This window comes from Rhinoderma darwinii, chromosome 1 (assembly GCF_050947455.1).
Source record: "Rhinoderma darwinii isolate aRhiDar2 chromosome 1, aRhiDar2.hap1, whole genome shotgun sequence".
In the NCBI taxonomy this organism is placed as follows: Eukaryota; Metazoa; Chordata; class Amphibia; order Anura; family Rhinodermatidae; genus Rhinoderma; species Rhinoderma darwinii.
In genome coordinates, this window is record NC_134687.1 from 33451371 (window position 1) to 33474806 (window position 23436).

The following is a 23436-nucleotide window of genomic DNA, read 5'->3' on the forward strand; positions in this document are numbered from 1 at the left end:
GCGAGGGATAATACTAACAAGACCCTCCTTTTAACGTCATACTGCCAATGCCGTAAGATACCGATGTGCTTACTCTCGGTAGATACCGAAAAGGCTTTTGACAGAGTGCACTGGGTGTTCCTCCGCAGTGTCCTGACGCAGGTTGGCCTTGGCACCACTATGGTGGATAGGATAATGGCGTCATACCATAGACCTACAGCTCGAGTTCGTGTTAACGGACTTGTATCTGACACTTTGTCTATCGTTAATGGCACGAGACAGGGGTGCCCACTTTCGCCTCTATTGTATGTTCTGGTCATGGAACACCTGGCCGTGGCACTGCGGAGCAACCCTAATGTTAATGGTGTACGTGTTGGCTCACAACATCATAAATTGGCGCTATATGCAGATGATCTCCTTGTGTACATTACAACTCCCATGATTTCTTTGCCATCTTTGACGGAGGAGTTTGAGCGCTTTGGTCATTTAAGTAATTTTAAAGTCAATTACTCTAAATCAGAGGCCTTGAATATATCTCTGGATGCTCCTCTGGCTGCCCATCTCGCTCGGGTTATCCCGTTCAAGTGGCAATCTACGTCCTTAAAAAACAGTCAAACCTGTTTGCTTTGAATTACACGCCCATTCTGCAGCGTACTCTGAAGGAATTGGCGGAGTACGGCGGGAACCGTATGTCATGGTTTGGGCGTATCAACACGGTCAAAATGGATATCTTGCCCAAATTTCTATACATCTTCCAGACCGTCCCTATAGTCGTACCATCCGTTTTTTTCCAGATTTTACACAGGGCCATAACTAAATTTGTATGGGGCTCCTCTAAGCCTCGCATCTGTTTTGCTGTCCTTAGTAGGCCAAAAGTAGACGGGGGCGCGGGTCTTCCAGACTTTAAACGATACCATCAAGCTGCGATGATTATGAGGGTAGTGGATTGGTTCCGTTCAGGAACGAGTAAGCAATGGGTGCGCATTGAAAGAGCTATGTCTCCTCTTGCATTGTCCTCTCTGAAGTGGTTGTCTGTCCTTCAGCGACAAACTATTTCTTTGCCTTTCCTCACACGTCAGTTTCTTGTGGTGTGGGAACGGATCCTTGGTACTGCGGGCCTTGTTCATCGCCCGGGTCCTTTGACTCCTCTCTTTGATAACCCTTCCTTCCCTTCGGCGGTGGGTGTTGATACATTCCTCTGTTGGGAGAGAGGGGAGGGTGGGTATTTGGCTGAGACCCTTACTCCTGACGGTGCCATCTTATCAATGAATGCTGTCTCTGATGCCTGCCCGGGGAGACGGTCAATCTGGTGGTCCTATTTGCAGTTGCGTTCCTATCTTTCTTCCATGGGTGACTGTCTTGTGTTGCTACAGGATAAGACTCCTCTGGAACATTATTTGTCCTTGACTACTGCCCCCTTCTCATGTGTTGTCCTATTTACATGGGATCCTTCTGCCTAAGTTTTCTTTATCTCAATTGTCCTTCACTACTGCATGGGACGAGGAAATGGGGGTTCGACATTCTGAAGAGGAATGGGGTACTTCTTTCTTTTTAGCTCACAAGTTACCAACGTCTTGTTTTACTCAGGAGAAGAACTATAAGATACTTACCAGGTGGTACCCTTGTCCGGCCTTGTTGCATAGGATATTTCCTGATGTGTCTGCTGGCTGTTGGAGGTGTGGGGAGGCTCCTGGAACTATGTTACACATTTGGTGGGACTGTCCCAAGTTACGTCCCTTTTGGGGGAAAATTTTTGATCTGGGTAACAAGCTTTTTCACACTGAGGTTCCGACCTCGGCTTCCATTGGACTACTTTCCATGATTCCTGGATCACTCCCACACCTCAAAAAGGGTGTCTTTAGGCATTTTCTGACTGCGGCGAGAACGGTGATACCTCGTCACTGGAAGTCTCATACTGTACCTTCTCTGAAGGAATGGGTAACGGAGGTGAACGGGATTATGAGGATGGAGGAGTTGCTGTCCGCTGATAGGGGCAAATCAGTGCTCTTTGTCCAAACTTGGGCAGTATGGTCTGGATTCCGGGGTGGTGCTGATCTACCTCTCTGTATGGATGGAATGTTCTGAACAGCTTATATAGCCTAACTGAGTGCGCTTTGTCTGTATGTGTTTCCCTATGTCGTCTGGTGTCTTGTGTTGTGTGTCTCTACATTTAAATGTACACTTATACGTGCCAACTCTTATTTCACTGGGGGACTGGTCCCCTGACTATTGCACTGTTTTGATGTGAACATGGTACAGTTATTACCATTACATTTCTATTACTACTCAATCTTGATGGTTGGGAGGCTACCTCCTAATGCTGTTCATATATTTATATACTGTTATTATGATATGAAAGTTAATATATTGCACTGCGTGCAAATTTTTTGCAAATATGTGAAATGTTTTATACACCGTTATATTTTCAAAATAAAAATCTTTGATAAAGAAAAAAAAAAAAAAACCTTTTCCCTAAAGCAATGTTAAAAAAAAAAACATAACTAATATCGCATCCATAAAAGTCTGATCTATGACAATATAGCATTGTTTAACCCGCTCAGTGAACGCTATGAAAAAAATTATATATAAAACAGGCAAATTGTTGTTTTTTGGTCATCTTAGTTCTTACATTTTTTTTTATAAAAAGTGATCAAAATGTCGCATGTACCCCAAAATGGTATCGGTAAAAACTACAGCTCGGCCTGCAAAATATAAGCCACCACATCGCCAAATTTTTGGAAATATAAAAAAGTTATGGCTTTCAGAATATGGCGACACCCGTCAGAAGCCGATATTTCTGAGTTCTTAGATAATGCTTCCCTCCCGCATTTGACCAAAGATCAGGTTATTTCTCTCTCGCTCCCCATTTCTGTGGAGGAGGTTATGCGAGCTATTATGTCCCTAAAGGTTTTTAAGTCCCCTGCTCCAGATGGATTTTCTAATGGGTACTATAGGAAATTTGCTTTGACCTTGGCCCCCCACTTGGCGTCTGTGTTCAATTTGGCGATGGTTCAGGGCTCCTTCCCTGTGGAAATGTTGGAAGCTCAGATTATTACTCTGCCCAAATCCGGAAAGGAGCCGACTACTCCTGCAAACTTTCGACCGATCTCCTTGTTGAAGATAGACGTCAAGCTATATGCTAAGATTCTGGCTGCCCGTTTGTCTGCGATATTGTCTGATTTGATTCATCCTGACCAGGTGGGTTTTGTTTCTCATAGACAGGCTCCCGATGGTACAAGACGATTTATAAATCTTATCAGAGCTGTGGTACTAGCTCGGACCCCTTCTCTGCTTCTAGCTCTGGATGCAGAGAAGGCGTTTGACCGTATTCACCGGTGTTTTCTGGAGGCAACATTGACTAAATTTGGTTTTACAGGGCTTATTAAATCTGCCGTGCTGGCTTTATACTCATCTCCCTCTGAGAGGGTGTTTACATCTGGGTGTCTTTCAGGACCCTTTAGTATCACTAACGGGACTAGGTAGGGGTGTCCCCTCTCATCTTTGCACTTATGATGGAACCCCTGGCGGTGCGAGTTAGAACGTCCCCTGGGATCCGGGAAATTATGGCAGGACGGCAGTAACATAGGATTGGCCTTTACGCCGACTATGTGATTTTGGCAGTGACAAATCCGGTTGTCACTTTACCATGTGTTTTGGATCTTCTAAATGCTTTTGGGCAGGTCTCCTACTACAAAATTAACAGGTCAAAGTCCCTACTTCTTAATATTGGAATGGATCCCCTAACCAAGTTATTTATATTAACCTCCTTCCCTTTTAAATGGAATGATTCTAGTATCCCGTACTTGGGTATATCTTGGACTAGCCCCAGTTCCGCTACGTTTGTGCGGAATTATATTCCCTTATTGTCTTCAGTCCCTAAGATACTGTCTGGTTTTCGAAAACCTTTCATTTCCTGGGCTGGTCGAATAGCAGTACTTAAAATGATGATCTTCCCGCGCATTTTATATCTGTTCAGGACCTTACCAATTCCTGTCCCAGTGCCCTTTCTCAATAAGTTACAAACTATATTGAATAAATATATTTGGACTGGGCAGCAGGCTCGAATAAACTTTTCAACGTTATCTAAACCAACTGATAGCGGAGGGATGGGTGCCCCGGATCTTAAAAAATATCATTATGCGTCCGTGCTGGACCAACTAAAATGTTGGTGGCCCTCAACCTCGCAGAAGCGATGGGCCTCTATAGAGGCAACGCTTTTAGGGGCTCCTTTAATATCTCTTTTATACCCCCAAATGGCCACCCCTGTCTGTACGCTGCCACACGTAGCTACTACAAAAGCGGCAGTTCGTGCATGGATTTATCTCAATTCTGCAGCTAGGTGGGAAACTTTGGGCGTTAGGAAAATTGGGGATTTGTACGAGGATCAGAAGCTGGTTACATTTGAAGTGCTACAGACTAAATTCAACCTCCCGGCTATAGATTTTTACAAGTTCCTTAGGATTAGACATGCTTTGCGGCCTATAGATATCGCTTCTTTCACTTTTCCTAAGGTTGCCTTTGGTTTTTTTTACGGTCACCTCGGAGTACTGAGGGAATATCTACATTTTATAAGTCCTTTTTTTAACCTGTTTCTTTGGTCAAATCTTCTCATATGTTTATCTGGGAGAGAGATTTTGAAGTTCAATTTTCTTTGCTTGATTGGAAGCGCGCTCTGTCCTGGGTAAAGAGGGTATCGCATGGTATTAATAATTGGGAGATGGCACAGAAACTGTTCCTCCGTTGGTATTTCACTCCTGTTAGGCTTGCTCAAATGGATAAATCATATTCGAGATCTGTTGGAGGGAATGCGGCTTAAGGGTACCTACCTTCAAATGTGGTGGTCTTGTCCGGTAATTAAACCATTATGGGACTTTATTTTTAGGCTGGGTTCACACGAGCACATTAACGTCCGTAATGGACGGACGTATTTCGGCCGGCAGTCCCGGACTGAACTCAGTGCAGGGAGCCGGGCTCCTAGCATCATAGTTATGTACGACGCTAGGAGTCCCTGCCTCACTGCAGGACAACTGTCCCGTACGGTAATCATGTTTTCAGTACGGGACGGTAGTTCCACGGAGAGGCAGGGACTCCTAGCGTCGTACATAACTATGATGCTAGGAGCCCGGCTCCCTGCACTGAGTTCGGTCCGGGACTTCCGCCCGAAATACGTCCGTCCATTACGGACGTTAATGTGCTCGTGTGAACCCAGCCTTACACTGATCCATACGGTCACTACCCATGTGATTTCCCCAGAGCCATCCTTGGCTCTGTGTTTTTTTTGGAATGAAGCATATTCCAAGAGATCTGCTAGTGGTTGTTAGTCATATTATTCTTGCCACGAGGTTAGTAATTGCCCGGCATTGGAAGCTGCCCACCACCCCTTCAAAACGGGAAGTGATTAGCGAAGTTACCCATTCTTGTAAGATGGAACAGATGTACTGTGCCAGATACCCTGGAGGTCGCTCACATACAGTTCTCTGGCTGCCATGGATTTTGTATCAGGCTATTACTTCTACGTAGCCCCCTATGTTATTATGTGTCTTAGTTGTTATTGTATAACATGATTGTCGCCTGGACTTATGAAGAGTCTAATCGTACTTTAAAAATTTACCAATTGCTTATTTGATCACTGATCTTGTCAATGACGGTAGTTTTATATCTATATTAATGCATTCAGGTTTTTTTGTATGTGTTTTTTTTTTGTCTTATTTTCCCCCTTTTTTTGTGTCAAATAAATAAAAAATGTAATTAGAAAGAATAGGGCAACACAAAACATTTTTTTTTAGCAAATAGTTTTTTTTCAAAAAGTGGTAAAATATTTAAAAAAAACATACATTTTATATTGCCGTAATCCTATCAACTTGTAGTATAAGGTGAACATGTCATTTTTACCGCCTGCTGGACACTGTAAAAACAAAAGTAAATAATAAAATAAAACGGCGTAATCGCTGTTTTCTACCCATTTCACCCCACAAATATTTTTTTTTCAGATTCCAAGTACATTATGCGGTAGAATAAATGGTGCCATAAAAAACGACAACCTGCCCCAATGGGCAGATGTTTGAAGGCGTAATGGAGCCGTTTTTTCAGGCGTAAAACGCCTGAATTACGTCTGAAAACAGTGCGTGTGAACAGACCCTAAAAAGAAAATGAAATAAAGCAGTGTATGGTTTCAAAAAACGACAAAACATTTTATGTAATAAAACAGACGTACAGTAATATAACCCCCACATATTTGGTGTCCCCTTGACCGTCATAACACGTACTCTACAGGTTTACACTTATTTTAGATCAGTGACTAATAACGTATGAAAAAAAGCTGCAGAAAGTCCCCCTCAAAATGAAACGCACGAAAACACATACCGCAAAATGGTATGTGTAGAAACTAGAACCTGTCCTGCAAAAACAAGACCTCATATTGCTGCACTGATGCAAAAATAAAACGTTATTAATTCCGAAACGGCGAGATGAAAAATAAAAAAAAATGTTGCGCGGTCTTAAAGCTTAAAAAATTGCTTAGTCCTGAAGGGGTTAATAGTAAATCCTTCTATGAATCCACCACTGGATAACCAAGTAGTATGGTTTTCAGGAGCATAGGAAAGCTGGGTAACACTCCCAATTTTCCCAGAAACAGATATAATAAGAATCCACTCAGTAGTCGAGCGATAATAATTTGTGTACACGTCGTGTTGTAGTTTTGTGTTCTGACTCAGTTGTGTAGAAACACGAACTACGAATCGTAATTCAACGGTCCCGCCTTTTGGCTGCGTCACATCACACCTCAGCTTCCCGCCTTCTCCCTCCAGCCAATTAGAAGGCAGCTTACTTTGAGCTCGGCTTGTTCCAGCCAATACGCTCCCTCGGTTTTAGACCCTGCAAAACCGCACCCGTCTTATCACTATAGGAAGGGAGGCGGGAGAACGACAGGGGGCGCTGCAGGTCCGCTATGGTGATTGCGATGACACGCAGGAGTAAATAGAGGAAGGAGCCGCCCATAGTGAGGCTAGATTGGGGTGTCCGGTGACAGCATACGGAGGAGGAGTCGGGGAGGCGTCCATGCGCAGACGTCCATGCGCAGACGTCCATGCGCAGAGCCCCATACAATCCCATCTGAGGGGGAGAGGCGCCGACATATTATTTGGCCTGAGAGGGAGGGGAGAGCTGTAATAAACATATTACGGAGGGGCCTGAGCTTCTCCAGGGACACGGAGCTCATCCGCAGGGGACACTAGGGACGGTGAGTGGCTGCCTTACATTATTACATAGATGAAGCTTTGAATGGAGACGGATGCGCCTGAGAGGCTTCTTGGCATAGACAAACCGCTGAGAGATGCTGGCGCGGGGTAGTCCTGATGTATGGGGGAAGTCTGCAGGGGGGTCGTGGTAAGAAGTGCTGATGAGTGCTCGTGGTTGATGTAGCGGAGTGCACTGGGCTGTGCAGGCCAAGGCATATACATGCAGGCTGGCATAGTGGGGGCTGTGCTGTGAGATGCGGAGTGGCATATGCTGCTATGTGTGTTACTAGGTTACAAGGTGGCATAGATGGCCTGTGTTGAGGAATGCCTGGTGGCATAGGGGGGGGTGATGAAACACAGTGAGCCCATGTTCACGAGGGTGGATGCGGCTGCGGAGCAAGAAGACTAGGGTTGTGGCTGACCTGGGACACAGATGTAGGGTGGCATGCAGGGGCTACCCTGAAAGACGGGTGCAGGGTGGCCTGCAGGGGCTGCCCTGGGAGACGGGTGCGGGGGCTGCCCTGGGAGACGGGTGCGGGGGCTGCCCTGGGAGACGGGTGCGGGGGCTGCCCTGGGAGACGGGTGCGGGGGCTGCCCTGGGAGACGGGTGCAGGGGCTGCCCTGGGAGACGGGTGCGGGGGCTGCCCTGGGAGACGGGTGCGGGGGCTGCCCTGGGAGACGGGTGCGGGGGCTGCCCTGGGAGACGGGTGCGGGGGCTGCCCTGGGAGACGGGTGCGGGGGCTACCCTGGGAGACGGGTGCGGGGGCTACCCTGGGAGACGGGTGGCATGCGGGGGCTACCCTGGAAGACGGGTGGCATGCGGGGGCTACCCTGGAAGACGGGTGGCATGCGGGGGCTACCCTGGAAGACGAGGGCAGGGTGGCTAGCAGGGGCTGCCACAGGTGGCATACAGTTGCTGCCATGAATGCAGGGGCAGCCACGGGTGACAGGTGCAGGTTGGCATGCAGGGGCTGGCCCCGGGAAATGGGCGCAGGATAGCATAGAGAAGCTTATTTTTTTTGGGAGATGCCAAAGGGGAGTTATGTGGGAGTTCTGGCCACAAATTCGAAGAAATTTGCCCATAAACAAAATGAGATGTAAAAAAAACTAGTCCTGGCATGGGTTAGACCGCTGGTGGTAATGTCATGTGATAACAATGATATTTTCATCAGTTCGTTGTCTGTAATAAGTATATGTGATTCAGCTGATCAGGACTGATTGTTCCCCAATATCTGCATTAATGTTTTTTTTTATAAAAATTGTGTGAAATATTCCGCAATAGTTCAGTCTGACTCGAGGATGGAGTCGTTTGTATGACTGGTCCGATGTTTCGATCTTTATCTAATATTTATGGCCAGCCATGATCCACTTTGAGTCATACTCCCACCTGTATGCCTGGTGGCATAGGGGGGGGGGTGATGAAACACAGTGAGCCCATGTTCACGAGGGTGGATGCGGCTGCGGAGCAAGAAGACTAGGGTTGTGGCTGACCTGGGACACAGATGTAGGGTGGCATGCAGGGGCTACCCTGAAAGACGGGTGAAATATTCCGCAATAGTTCAGTCTGACTCGAGGATGGAGTCGTTTGTATGACTGGTCCGATGTTTCGATCTTTATCTAATATTTATGGCCAGCCATGATCCACTTTGAGTCATACTCCCACCTGTAGCCCGGGCCATGAAGTCGTAGTCCAGCCCTGGCAGACTTGGCATGTATGAGTTGTGTCATTCAGTGCTGCTGGTTTATAGGTGTGTTGTAGCTTATAAACGGCAATCTAATATGTGCCAACATATCCCGCAGCCACGATAAAAAATAAAGTGCAAAGTTGTAAAACCACAGAATGTTGATGTACAGTGCGATTGTGGGTGAACCTCTATCCATGGCAGAAATCTACTTTATGTTCTACATAAAAAAACACATGGCGTGACGTGGATCTGCAGCTCCTCTCTGGTGGTTTGGGAGGGTGGCATACTTGGTGAATAAGTGATGGGATTGTGTGGGAGGAGAAGATGAGCAGAGGCTTCTGGAGATGCTGTGAGCGTTCAGGCTGGGATAATTGTTTATATCCCTGCAGATCCGTCCTTGTGAAATATATAAAACACTTGTATTAATGTGCTTGTATATGAAGTAAAACCACAGCAGGAGAACTGCCAGTCATACAAAATTAGTGATCTCTTGTAAAAGTTTTCTGAACGACTTGTCGTTCTGGACAACTCCATTAGCTAAAAAACAACATATCGCCGATTGATGTCTACCCTGATCTGTGCCCTCGTCCGTGATTATACTGATGGATGCCGGTCCGTTTTGCATGAACGACCGAAAAAATCCAACATGGCAGATCAACTTTCCCGCGTATATTTGTGTTTGGTCAACAAAAAGGCACCGAAAGTTGACTGGTCTAAATTTACCTAAAATAAGTAGAAAAAAAGAATTAAATGTAGTACAGTATGGGGTTTGGAAGGTGTTTGTTTTTTGTTTTTTTCCTTGGTGTAAATTGAACATTGCATATTTTTTTTTATTTTACCTCATTGATTCCTTATTTTGTCTTTGATCTCTTCCCTCCGCAGCTATTTTTCAGATTTTCACTTTGGTTTTTCACTCCCCACCTTCCAAAAGCCGTAACTTCTTATTTTTTCGTCTCTAGCTATATGAGGGCTTGTTTTTTGTGGGATGAGTTCGTAGATTTTCTTGACCCCATTTCTTGTAACCTATAATCTACTGGGAAACTGGAAAAGGTTTTTTTGTGGGGTGGAATGGTAAAAAAAAACAGCGGTTACCACCTGGTAAAAATGGCATGTCAACTGTATTCTGCGTGTCAATCCAATTACAGCGATACCAGATTTATATTAAAAAAATTTTACAAGGAAAAAAATGTTTTTTTAAAAATATCTTTTATTTTTGTCTTGCCATAACTTTATTTTTCTGTCGATTGAGTGGTATGAGGGCATATTTTTTTTTGCAGGGGCAAGCTGTAGTTTCTACTGGTACCATTTTGGTGTACATGAGACTTTTTGATCACTTATTTAATTTTTTTGTGGGAGATGTGACCAAAAAACAGCGATTCTGGGGTTTAATTATTAGTTTTTATGGCTTTCACCGTGCAGGTTAAATAATGTTATATTGTAATAGTTCGGACTTTTATATACGTGATGATACCAGATATGTTAATGATTTATTTTTCTTTGTAAGCATTGTGTTTGTGGGAAAGGGGTTTTGTGTGTTTTGTTTGTTTTTTTCTTTACTTTTAATAAATATATATATATTTTTTTAATGTATTTAAAAAACTTTAACTGTATAACTTTTTTGTTAGTCCCCTTAAGGGACTTGAAGACCCTATATACAGCAATACATCATTATTTTGACATTCTCCTTTCAATAGGAGTACAAAGATGGCAGACCTGGGGGCTTTCATTAGTCCCCCAGTTTGCTATGATGCTGTGGGGTGGGGGAGCTGTTCTAACTTCTTAGATATTGTGATTGAACGTGGCATTTAAGGGGTTAAATGGGCAAAATTAAAGTGATCTTCGATTCCACCTGTTGCAGTGAGGCGACGGCTGTATTACACAGCCGCCACCCACTATATGGAGCGTGGTCAGCCAGTGAGCCCGCTCCATACTTGCCTTTAATGCTTATCACGTACAGTTATGTGATGATGCGTAAAGGGGTTTTCCCATCTTAGTCATCTATGGCATATCCACAGGATATGCCATAAATGTCTGATAGACGTGGGTCCCACATCTGGGACTCGCCTGGATTCTGGGCAAAGCGGGGACCCAGAGTTGGCACACACATCTATCAGACATTTATGGCATATCCTGGGGATATGCCATAGATGTCGAAGATGGGAAAACCCCTTTAATGTTCAGTTAGTATTTTTCTACCATATTAAAGGGATTTTCAGAATTTTACATTTGATAGCCTTTTACAAGGATGAGTGTATGGTCGGTGGAGATCCCACCCCTGGTGCTTTCTTTAGCACCTTGACCTATTTACTGCCGTACCCAGCCATACAAGATTCTGGTACTGCAGCGCAGCCTGTTCAAGTGAAAGGGGCTGAATTACAGTTCCAGGCTCAGCGACACTCTTATGGACATTGCTTATTTGATGGGGATTCCTGGAATTGGGACCCCCACCGATCATACTTTAAAGGGTTATTCCCAGCTACATAAATCTAGCTATTAAGCTCACCCTTTTAAAGATATATTAATTTTTGTAATTGCCTTCCTTTATCCCAGCGATGTCGTTTTCTGGATATTCTTTCTTCAAGTCGCTGTCAGTCCCTCTTTTGTTTGTAGCTCGTTGTCTAGGGATCCGGCCACCACTATTTACCTTTTAGCGGTGGCCGCCCTTGCGCAATGATATCCGCTCTGTCCTTAGGAGAGGATGTAATTTCTCTCATGAACGCGCGTATCAGCGCAATCGCATTAGATGCCGGGCCGACCACCATTCGGACACACCAGCTGTTTGCTCCAGGTACAAGTAGCAGTAAGAAGGAAAGTGACAGGACCGTTCAGATCTTCGAGGGAACGTGTTAGGTGAGTTTTGTTTTTATTATTTTTATGGTTCGTTAGGTGCTGATGCCGGGTGGGTGCTGCAACTACACTTATTACATGTGTCGGGGGGGGGGGGGGGTGTTGCAACAAGGGGGAAGTGGCTTTCCGCAAGGGGGGGGATGTTACAGAGAAAGGTGTCGCGGTGTTGCATTTTAAACATACCTTTTTTGGAACTTGCATGACCGAGAAACCGATGTTTGATTTCCCCCTGACGCGGCTGCCTAATGCCACACTCTGCTTTTACTGCCAATCCGGAAACCGCTAGAGCAGTCACTAAGGGCAGAGGGGCGGGGCTTGCAGTACAGGAGCACTTGCACATCAAGTCACGCCTGAGTGGCACATTTACGATCAGCGCGCCAGGGTAATTAAACACACTTGTAACTTGCATGACCGAGACAAAAGCTAGGTTTACAGTGCTCTCCCTCCCCTATATCGCTCTGTCTTCCAGTTTTGATGCTTTGAATAATGAATGCATAACATAATAATCATCTGATTGCAGCCAATTCTTTATATTAACCTTTCGGTAATGTGATGGTCACCGTTGCCAACATAGGGTAAGGAGATGAACGTAAAAGCCATCACACTGCTTTTTAATTCATTTACATTCTGGAACAGTATGGCTATGTTCACACGGGGTATTTTGCCGAGTTTTTTGACGCGGAAACCACGTCGCAAAAACGGCCCGAGAACGCCTCCCATTGATTTCAATGGGAGGCGTCGGCGTCTTTTTCCCACCAGCAGTAAAACTGCCTCGCGGGAAAAAGAAGCGACATGCCCTATCTTCGGGCGCTTCCGCCTCTGACCTCCCATTGACTTCAATGGGAGGCAGAGAAAGCGTATTTCGCGCTGTTTTATGCCTGCGGCGCTCAATGGCCGCGGGCGAAAAACGGCGCGAAAATCGGCGTGCAGAGAGAGGAAAATCTGCCTCAAAGTTCCAAACAGAATTTTGAGGCAGATATTCCTCCCCCAAAATACTCCGTGTGAACAGAGGAAAAACATTGCCTAATCTTTTTCCGTTTCCCAGATGAGACTGAACTTGCTGAAAAGGAGCCAGGATGTTGATCGGCTAATGTAAGTAAAGCCCCTCCCCCCCCCCCCCCCCCCATAGCTACATTATTACAATATGGATTTGGGTGAAGAAAGCAAACATGGCTTACCATAAAGTGTATGACGGCGTATGCTATGGAATTTGGGGGAGCAGCAGAAAGATTGTTTTGCAGTGATGCGAGTGAGAACTGCAAAATATAAGCTGTTTGCATTCAGTTCAATAAAAGCTGCATATTTTTCATTCGATAAGTCATTCGCGTTGACTGATATTCAGCAGTTTATAGGAGTTTTTCAAGCAATAAATAGTGATGGGTCGGGGTCCAATTCCCAGGACCCCTGCCGATCAGCTGTTTTGAAGGGGCAGCAGCGCTCCTACAAGCACTGCTTTCCCTTCATTTCTTCTTGCTTAATGTGAATAGTCGACAGGTATTGCAGCCTTTTCTACCACTGTAGTGAATGGGAGAATAAGGCTGCAATACCTGTGAATCGCCGCTAAATGGATGTCGAACATTCGCAGTGAGCACAAAGAAATGAAGGGGAAGCAGCGCTCTTACGAATACAGCTGAGGATAGGCCATCAATTTTTATTGTCTGGAAAACCCCTTTAAACCTCGAGGCTCTGTCACCACATTATAAGTGCCCTATCTCCTACATAATGTGATCGGCACTGTAATGCAGGTGACAGTAATGCTTTTTATTTAAAAGAAACTATCTGTTTTCACCACTTTATTAGCGTTTTTAGATTTATGCTAATGAGTTGCAGGGGAGTGTATGACGCTGACCAATCAGCGTCATGCACTTCTCCCCATTCATTTAGGCAGCGCATAGGGATCCTTTTAGATCGCTATGTGCTGTCTTATACTAACACAGTAACGGTACTAAAGTGTTTAAACAGTGAATAGACATTCCACTGGATGTCTATTCACAATCTGTGTACTTCGTTACGTTTTCTGTGGTAGTTACAGCAGAGCAAAGCGTAATCTCGCTGAAACCTGTCGTTTACTGCGTAATCTCGAGGGATTACGCTTTGCTCTGCTGTCATAACAAGGAGTTGTTGCTTCTAAACCAGCGAAGGTCGCAGAACTTCTGATAGACATATTAGTAAGTTTATTAAAATCCTGGTTCCATAGATGTCACACTCCCCCCTCCCTCCACCAGTACCTAGCGCTATTGTACGTAGCGCTATTGTACCTCACCGAAGGAGCAGAATCCCACTGTTGTCGTGGATTCCGCTCCTGGACGCTTCACTTGATGTCTCTGTCCCTATATAGACAGTGACATCAAGCGATCCGTTCTGGACCGGAATCACCGGCCACAGTGGCGCTATGTACATAAAGGCGGGGTGGGTGTTTGTGGGGGGGGGGTGGTATCTACAAGTGGCTGTGTTTCACTACCTGTAAGGGGCTGTGTTTCGCAGGTGCTGTCCTTGTTCACTGTGAACTGTGAACACGCACAGGCTCGCTCACAGTGAACAACTACATAGGCTGGGCGGGCACTAAAGAACAAGCACCCACAGAAACGACACGTCATCAGTGGAAGAGGCTGAAAACGTTACGTCGGAGCTCGTGATGAGCAGGAAAAAGCAGCCAGAGTAGAGAACCGAAGCACGTTTACAAGGATAAGTATATTAAGAAATTGTAAATATGTGCAATGTGGTTGTAAATGTAAAAAAAAAATTACAAAATCTCGTACAACCTCTAAGTTCACACAGAGGTTTTTGCATGAGGAAAATTCTGCCTCAAAATTCTGTTTGGAATTTTGAGGGAGATTTTCCTCTGCCTGCAATCCATTGAGTGCTACAGGCAAAAACGCCAGAAATACTCTTTCTCCTCCTTCCATTGATATCAATGGGAGATCAGAGGCGTAAACGCCCGAAGATAGGGCATGACGCTTTTTACCGTGAGGCAGTTTTTCTGCTCGCAGTAAAAATACGCATCCGCCTCCCATTGAAATTAATGGGAGGCATTTTTGGCCGTTTTTTTGGCACGGTTTCCGCGTCAAAAAACGTGTCAAACTCCGTGTGAACAGGGCCTAAGTGTTCGGTTTAGAAAACACAATTTTGTTTTTTTGTTTTTTAAATCCGGTGTTAGGGCACTTTAAATAAATAGAGGGACCTAGTCTAACCAGAGTGTAGAGTGGCTATAAACGAGCATCTTTGTCTAGAGCACCTAGCATTTCCATGCATTACTTGGTGCTGCAATGGAATTGAACACTTGATCCTGGGTTCCCACACAGATTATAGCTGACCACTGAGGGTCCCAGCAGCAGGACACCTTGTGAACAACTTGTTTTTAGGGGACCATTCTAACAAATTGTCAAAAGCAGATGACCCCTCTAAGAAAAAAAGTTATGAGAGATTCGAGACGTTCAAGTCCCATGTTTGAATAGAGTTGTGCATACACCAGTGCTGGGTCTTTTCAGTTTTTTTGGAATGTTTGCATATTTTACTTGTTTTAACTTACATTTGTCCTTAAAGTGTTTATACAGCAGTGTTGAGTGTTTACAGTGGGCTGTCCGTGTAGAATAGACGGGGTATACATCTGTTGTGGACTGTCATGGTGATCTGCATGAGCTTGTCTCCAGTGTTTTTTTTTTTTTAATCCATTTAGTAATTTTTATATTTATCACATTTACTAACTTTCTTGCTCTCAGCCTTTTAGCAGCTGTCGCCTTGAAGTGATAGGCAATAATGGCTTTCATACACCTGCCGTGCTCTTTAATAAAAGCTAAGATTTATGTAAATTTATTTATTTTTATTTTTTTTTGGACTGCAGCATTCGGGGAAAATGAGAATGTGGGTATTCCCTTTGGATCGCGTCACTGTGACGCGATCGAGGGCCATACCATATATGGGCAGGCAGCCTAGGGTCCGTTGAAGGACCCCAGGGCTGCCTGACAATATTTCCTGTTCGGGCATACTTAGCTATGTTCTAAGGCCCCATGCACGCAACCATATCCACAAATACTGACTGCTTTATAGTCATCAGCAACATACCCATTTTTGCTGAGTGGTATCCACAAATACGGTCCGTAGTGCATCCGTATATACGGATCCGCAAAAAGAGGCCTGGTTGATGGGAAATCCCCTTTGTGTCGCTTAGGCCCCATGCACACGACCGTGCCCGCAATCACGGCCCGCGATTGTGGGCACGGACGGCCGCCAACTGCCACCCACATTTTCGGGCCGTGCTCCCATACAAAGTATGGGAGCACGGCCCGCAAAATGCAAAAGAACGGACATGTTCCATAATTTTCGGAACATTTCTACGGCATGGACACCCATCCATAGCGCTACGGAAAGGTGTCCGCGTTCAATGAAAGTGAATGGGTCCTTTTTTGCGGACTGCAAAAAAACTGAGGTTTTTTTTATGGTCCTGTGCATGGGGCCTCAGCAACACTTCTGTATTTGCAGACGGCTATCCGTATTTGCGGACGCACTTCCGTAGCCATCCGCAATTATGGCTTCCCGCATAGAACGGACATGCTCCATAATTCCCGGCACTGTTCTGCAGCACGGGCATTCATCCGTAGCGATACGGAAAGGTGTCCGCGTTCAATGGAAGTGAATGGGTCCGATTTTGCGGACCGCAATTGCGGTCACAAAAACTGAGGTTTTTTTTACGGTTGTGTGCATGGGGCCTAACAACTGCCTATATAGTACACCGTTTAATGTAGATATATGCCAGTACATTGAAGTCTAAAAATAAAGTGAAAAAATAAAGTAGTGTTAAACAAAAAAGAAAACCACACACGCAGACACAATAAACATTAAAATAAGTCTCAATACATAAAATATACACATTCGGTATAGTCGCGACCGTAATAACACATTTATAGCGTCATTCATCTTTACGCTGTTCTAAAATAAAAAAAACTGCTTTCTTTCGCTTATTAATGTGAGGCACGAGGTGTTATGAATTTTGAACCTCCATGAGCCTCACATTAATAGTAATTAACCCCATCATGTTCCTCACATTAACCCAATGTTGTCCATTATGACTGAGGAAAATGATGAGGTTGATTACTATTGATGTGAGGCAAATGGAGGTTCAAAATTGTATCACACCATGTGCCTCACATAAGAAAATGGAAGAACTTTTTTTTTTTTTTTTTTTTAATTATTGGCAAAAGTACCGTTTTGGTATAGAGTATCTCAATACTACACAAAGTATCGGTATCGAAGTCCAAATTCTGGTATCATGACATCCCTAATAAAGATATTATAATCTCACATATATTGATGTGTTCTAGGCTGGGGCTTCATGGCGACTTTGGCCACTACACAGGTTCCATGACCAAAAATAAGTAAGCAAGTAAAATTGCTGCAACCACATTCGCTGTCATTACGTTCATGTAGGCTACGGAACATAGTGATCATTGGCCGTGCAACCTGTGTCGTGGCTGAAGTCGCCATGTAGCCCCAGCCTAAAGCTATACTATATATCAATATATGAGTAGTAGTAGTAATCTTTATTTATGGCTCTCAAAATTCTGCATTTAGGTAATGATTATTATAATATCTTTATTATGGACTAGATATGACAATCTTTATTGAAGAAAAAGAATTTATTACATACAGTTCTCCCTCCCTGACAGACTGCCAGGAGAGGGAGAAGATACAGCGAGGGGGGCAGCGCCGCCGATGGGGAAAGTATTATGATCACTGTGGCAGAGTGCCACCATGATCACATGACTAGAGACCACTGATTGCTCTGTGGGCATAGCTCCGTGATGTCCGCTATCTAGAGACAGCTGTATCCCAGAGCTAAATAGTGCTACATATTGGCAAAGAATGTAAATCTGCAGAACGTTCTTTGCGGACCGTCCAGATGTTTATAGTCTATGGGCGGTCCGCAAGTGGTTAAAAATAAATAAATCTCCCAGACAATAGTTTACAAAGCTGTTAGCCAACTAAGGGGACTCAGTTTTTCATGTGCATTTTGCACCAGTCTCCCAATTCTCATCCGTTTCCAGTCCGTCTGTCTGTTTTTTCATGGCAGTTTATATATATATATATATATATATATATATATATATATTTCATATGTCAGGGTTTTTGTATTAAACCCCTGAAAAACGCAGTGCCCATGTAGATAGTGCCGAAATGTCTCTGTAGATAGTGCCCCACCCTTGCAGATGGTACCCCTGCCCCCCATGTAGATTGCAGTACCCCTCCTCTCGTGTAGATGGCAACCCCACATGTAAGTCTCATTCGCACCCCCATGTAGATTGCAGCACCCCATCTCCCTTGTAGATGGCAACCCCACATGTAGGTCTCACCCCCACTCCTATGTAGATTGCAGCACAACCCCCACTCCTTTGTAGATCGCACCCCCTCCCTTCTTCCTTGTAGATATCGCCACTGTAGCTGCTACTAGGAGCTGAATCCCCGGCCAGAGGTTGCCGACGCTTTGGCCGGGGATTCAGCTCCTAGTGGAAGCTACTCTGGTGCGATCGGCAAGGGGGGTGCTGTCAACTGCGGAGCGGTATCACTATATACGCGGAGTCTCTGCCTCCCCGCGGAACTGTTCCGTTCTGTCATTTTGTTCAGTACATAATCAGCCCCTATCATATATGTTTTTAATATATGCTTTGTGTGCATTACTCTAACCTGATAAACAGCACTTGGATGGATGTGACTCCCCATTGTGGGTGTTAGATGTGGGGTATTATATAGAGATTGGGCACGAATAATAATTTTTTTTCCTCCCCTGCTCTCCCCCATCCCAACTACTGTTAAAAATGGTGACATATTATGACACAAACTGCTTAAAGGTAATGTGTCGCTAGTTAAACAGTTAGTGTATAAGTGATTAAACATTGCTCTAATTTTTTTACGAGTCAGGAAATATAAATTAGATTCTAATTTATAACTTTTCCCAGTGCAGGTCACTAGATGGAGCAATTCCCAAAATTGCAGCATTGCATGTGGTAAAGCAACCACATTGCATTATGCTGCAAAATTTGAGAATACACACTCGCTCTAGTGAGCTCTCAGAATCCCCCCTCCTTTATCCTGGCTAGTTCCAGGAGAAAGGAGGGGATTGAATGGTCAAATCTCCTACACGGTGTGTCGCCATTTTTTGAGCTAACACACAGTGTAGTAGGTTTACATACAGTAGTAAACACACAGTAAAACACGTACATACACAGACCTAACTTACCTGCTCCTGCCGCCGGCGGTCCGTCTGCTCCCTCCGCTCCAAGTGCACAAGTCCGGAAGCCGCGACCGGAAGTAGTAATCTTACTGTCCGGCCGCGGCTTCCGGTCCACAAGAAAATGGCGCCGGACGTCGCTCAGCCGAAGACCTTCAATCTGGACTGTGTGGGAGCGGCGCATGCGCCGTTCCCACACAGACGGCGTACAGCATAGTGGATGGAACGGCTCCCGTTCGCATTCACTATGGGACTGTATGTGTCTTATTCCATGTCTGTATGTGTCGTTAATCGACACATACAGAGATGGAAACAAAATGGCAGCCCCTATGGACAAGAAAAAGTGAAAAAAAAAGTAAAACACAAACACACAAATTTTTTTTTTTTAATAAAACACTAAAAGCAAATTTATATAAAAAAATGTTTTCCGTGCCACTCGTCCTTTAATATTTATTATCATCCATGTTTGCTGCCTTGTGTCCTTTTTCCAAACGGGATATAGTTTTTTTTTTATGTTTGCTTCGGTGTCCTGTATACGCCATCTATTTGTAGGGTTTCATTTCCATTTAATTAGGGCTGGGCAATTATGACCAAAATCACAATTACAATCACAATTAATTGAACATGTAACCTCGATTATGATTATTGATCAATTATTTGGGCCACACCCCTTTTGCATGCCATGCCCCTATTTCCATGTTACGCCATTGAATTAGTATTTGTCCCCTGAGCTTTCCCTCTGACACTGCCCCCACACAGTATAATGCCCTTCTAGTGCTGCCCACACAGTATAATGCCCCATAGCTGCCCACACATTATAATTCCCCTATAGTTGCCCCTCGTAACTGCCGTCCACACAGTATAAAGCCCCTCGTAACTGCCCTCCACACGGTATGAATGCCCCTCGTAACTGCCCTCCACACGGTATGAATGCCCCTCGTAACTGCCCTCCACACGGTATGAATGCCCCTCGTAACTGCCCTCCACACGGTATGAATGCCCCTCGTAACTGCCCTCCACACGGTATGAATGCCCCTCGTAACTGCCCTCCACACGGTATGAATGCCCCTCGTAACTGCCCTCCACACGGTATGAATGCCCCTCGTAACTGCCCTCCACACGGTATGAATGCCCCTCGTAACTGCCCTCCACACGGTATGAATGCCCCTCGTAACTGCCCTCCACACGGTATGAATGCCCCTCGTAACTGCCCTCCACACGGTATGAATGCCCCTCGTAACTGCCCTCCACACGGTATGAATGCCCCTCGTAACTGCCCTCCACACGGTATGAATGCCCCTCGTAACTGCCCTCCACACGGTATGAATGCCCCTCGTAACTGCCCTCCACACGGTATGAATGCCCCTCGTAACTGCCCTCCACACGGTATGAATGCCCCTCGTAACTGCCCTCCACACGGTATGAATGCCCCTCGTAACTGCCCTCCACACGGTATGAATGCCCCTCGTAACTGCCCTCCACACGGTATGAATGCCCCTCGTAACTGCCCTCCACACGGTATGAATGCCCCTCGTAACTGCCCTCCACACGGTATGAATGCCCCTCGTAACTGCCCTCCACACGGTATGAATGCCCCTCGTAACTGCCCTCCACACGGTATGAATGCCCCTCGTAACTGCCCTCCACACGGTATGAATGCCCCTCGTAACTGCCCTCCACACGGTATGAATGCCCCTCGTAACTGCCCTCCACACGGTATGAATGCCCCTCGTAACTGCCCTCCACACGGTATGAATGCCCCTCGTAACTGCCCTCCACACGGTATGAATGCCCCTCGTAACTGCCCTCCACACGGTATGAATGCCCCTCGTAACTGCCCTCCACACGGTATGAATGCCCCTCGTAACTGCCCTCCACACGGTATGAATGCCCCTCGTAACTGCCCTCCACACGGTATGAATGCCCCTCGTAACTGCCCTCCACACGGTATGAATGCCCCTCGTAACTGCCCTCCACACGGTATGAATGCCCCTCGTAACTGCCCTCCACACGGTATGAATGCCCCTCGTAACTGCCCTCCACACGGTATGAATGCCCCTCGTAACTGCCCTCCACACGGTATGAATGCCCCTCGTAACTGCCCTCCACACGGTATGGAAGCCCCTCGTAACTGCCCTCCACACAGTAGACTGCCGTCGGTTTTGATTCTTTTTGGATTAATTGCACAGCCCTACTGTTTATACCTTGTATAAATGGGCTCAAATCTGCCCCCCCCCCCCCCCTTCTCACTTTGACATACATACATACATACATTCTGATGAATGGTATTATGGTGGTTCTCCACATTGGTATAGTACAATACAATGATTGAATGGTCAAATGCTATTCCTAAATTTAGCACTGCTGCCTAAATGTGTCTCTGAGAAGTGTAGATGAACCCAAAGGGACGCTGTATGCGCTGGCAAGAGAGGTTCAAGTTCACACTTTTGTTTTTAAGATGTGTAAATCTAATGTCGCAGCAGTGGTCAGGGTTTCATGAAGCAGTTGATTGCTGCAAAAATCTCCAAGGGCAAACCCATTAAATCAAAGCACATATATGGTTACAAGGTTCCCGTATCATTGTGTCTAGAGTTAATGGTTTACTTACATTAAAAGCCAAAGAACAAATTACTTTTTGTTAATAAAAGCCCAGCTGAGTTGATATGTAGATTGTGCCTTTCCTATAGGCCCGAAAGACCGAATGTAAATAAGATAGAATCAGAATAATGTGCTCGGTCCCTTTCCATGGCAGTAAAACCTCTTGTTGTATGGCCTATGTAAATGATTTGACCTTTTGCATAAGCCGGATAAAATGTCACCATAAATATAGCATAATGAGTTGTGAAATAAAAATGTCTACAAGGCACAAAGTTCTGATTTCAGTTTTTGTGTGTAGAAGCCAAAACTAGATTTGGATCTAAAAAAAGGTCCATATATATGTTTAGGATCCAATCCTCAATTTGGCTATGAAGCAAAAAAAAAACAAAACTCCAAAATACCCTTGTAAACTTGGTCTGACATTGCTGCAGTTTCCGGTCAGGTCTGGCTGTAACACGTTCAGCACGCAACATTTTCTTGTTCACCCGGCAGCCCCCAGTGATACTGCTGACCTCTCATGCTAAACCAGCATGTCCGATTTGCGTGAGTAAAAAAACGCAGCGTTTTTCCTACATTTCATGTGCATTGCGTATTGGCACCAGTGTGTGGCGTGCATTTTTCACATCCTTCTTCTTCTTCTTCTTCTTCTTCTTCTTCTTCTTCTTCTTCACCTTCACTTTGCAGCTGTATGTTGCTTCTGTATAGCACCACATTAGGGTAAGTTCACACGTAGCGTAAATACTGCATCTTTTCCGCAACTGATTTAGTTGCAGAAAATCTGCAGCATAATACAGTAGCAGCAGACTGGATACGATTTGAACAAATCTCATCCACACGCTGTGTAAATGATGAGCCGGGAAAAACGCTCAAATTGACCTGTGGTGCGCTTTTTAATCTGCAGCATGTTAATTGTATGTGTGTAATCACCGCTTTTGTGTCGTGTGTTTTCCCCATTGAATTCAATGGGGAGATAAAACCTAGAACAAATAGCAGGTATTGCGTTTTTTTGCAGCAGAGAAGCTGCGATTCTGCCACAAAAAAAATCACAACTGTAATACAATAATTTTCTACTTACCCAGAATTCTGTGCTTCTCCATCCAGGCCGGCCTCTTGGGATGACGTTTTATCAGCGCTCACAAGAGGCCGGACTGCAGGATGTCCGAAGGTAAATTTGTGTTTTTGTTTGTTTTTTTTTTTTGTTTTTTTTTTAAACGGGCAGTTTTCCGCAGCAGGTATTCCGGATGAAAAATGGCACCACAATTTGGTGTGTTTTTTTTTTGGGCCGGAAATCACTGCGACCACCAGGGCGGACACGCTTTGTACCTTTTACACAGCGTACCCTACCTCTGTAAAGCTACGTGCACACAGGGTTTTTCCCCTAGTGAGAATATGGCCGTGAGCTCTTTTATATTATTTATTTTTTTGCCCGTCAAATCTTTTATTTGAGAATAAGCATACCTCCAAATATTTCTTCACGTTTTGTTTTTTGTTACTATCCTCAAAGTTGCTTTGGGGATCATGCATTCAGAGCAGACAGCATGACTGTGCCCATTACATTCTATACGACCCGCCTGTAATGTTAATAAATACACCCATTCTGTGCCTGTTGATATGGTCATGTGACACAGCAGGTTGAAAAATGAAAGTAATGACCTGATTGGTTATCTTCGGCAATTCCTCTATTTTTATATTTCATCATTATGTTTATTATAGACCACATTTACATTTTTTCATTTAGCTCCTGATTGTATGAACCCAAAGAACAATTTTTGTGACTTGCTCCTGCTTTATACAGTATACAGGACAAAACTTGTGTTAATTGTTCTTGATCTAGTTCTACATTATCACTTAGTCGATGTGCACACGGGGT

At 44.9% G+C, this 23436-nt stretch overlaps 1 protein-coding gene across 11 annotated transcripts in view; it reads left to right on the plus strand.

The window, feature by feature from the left end:
* The first annotated feature begins 6862 nt into the window (after positions 1-6862).
* The window catches only part of ADD1 (adducin 1), a 104107-nt gene continuing 87533 nt past the window's right edge, over positions 6863-23436 (plus strand). For 6 of the 11 annotated variants that reach the window (XM_075857262.1, XM_075857271.1, XM_075857253.1 and 3 more), the window contains exon 1: positions 6868-7216. The gene's annotated coding sequence lies outside the window, so the exon portion shown is untranslated. Of the gene's footprint in view, positions 7217-23436 lie in introns of all 11 variants that reach the window. The other 5 variants (XM_075857288.1, XM_075857297.1, XM_075857325.1 and 2 more) reach the window with 4 other exon arrangements.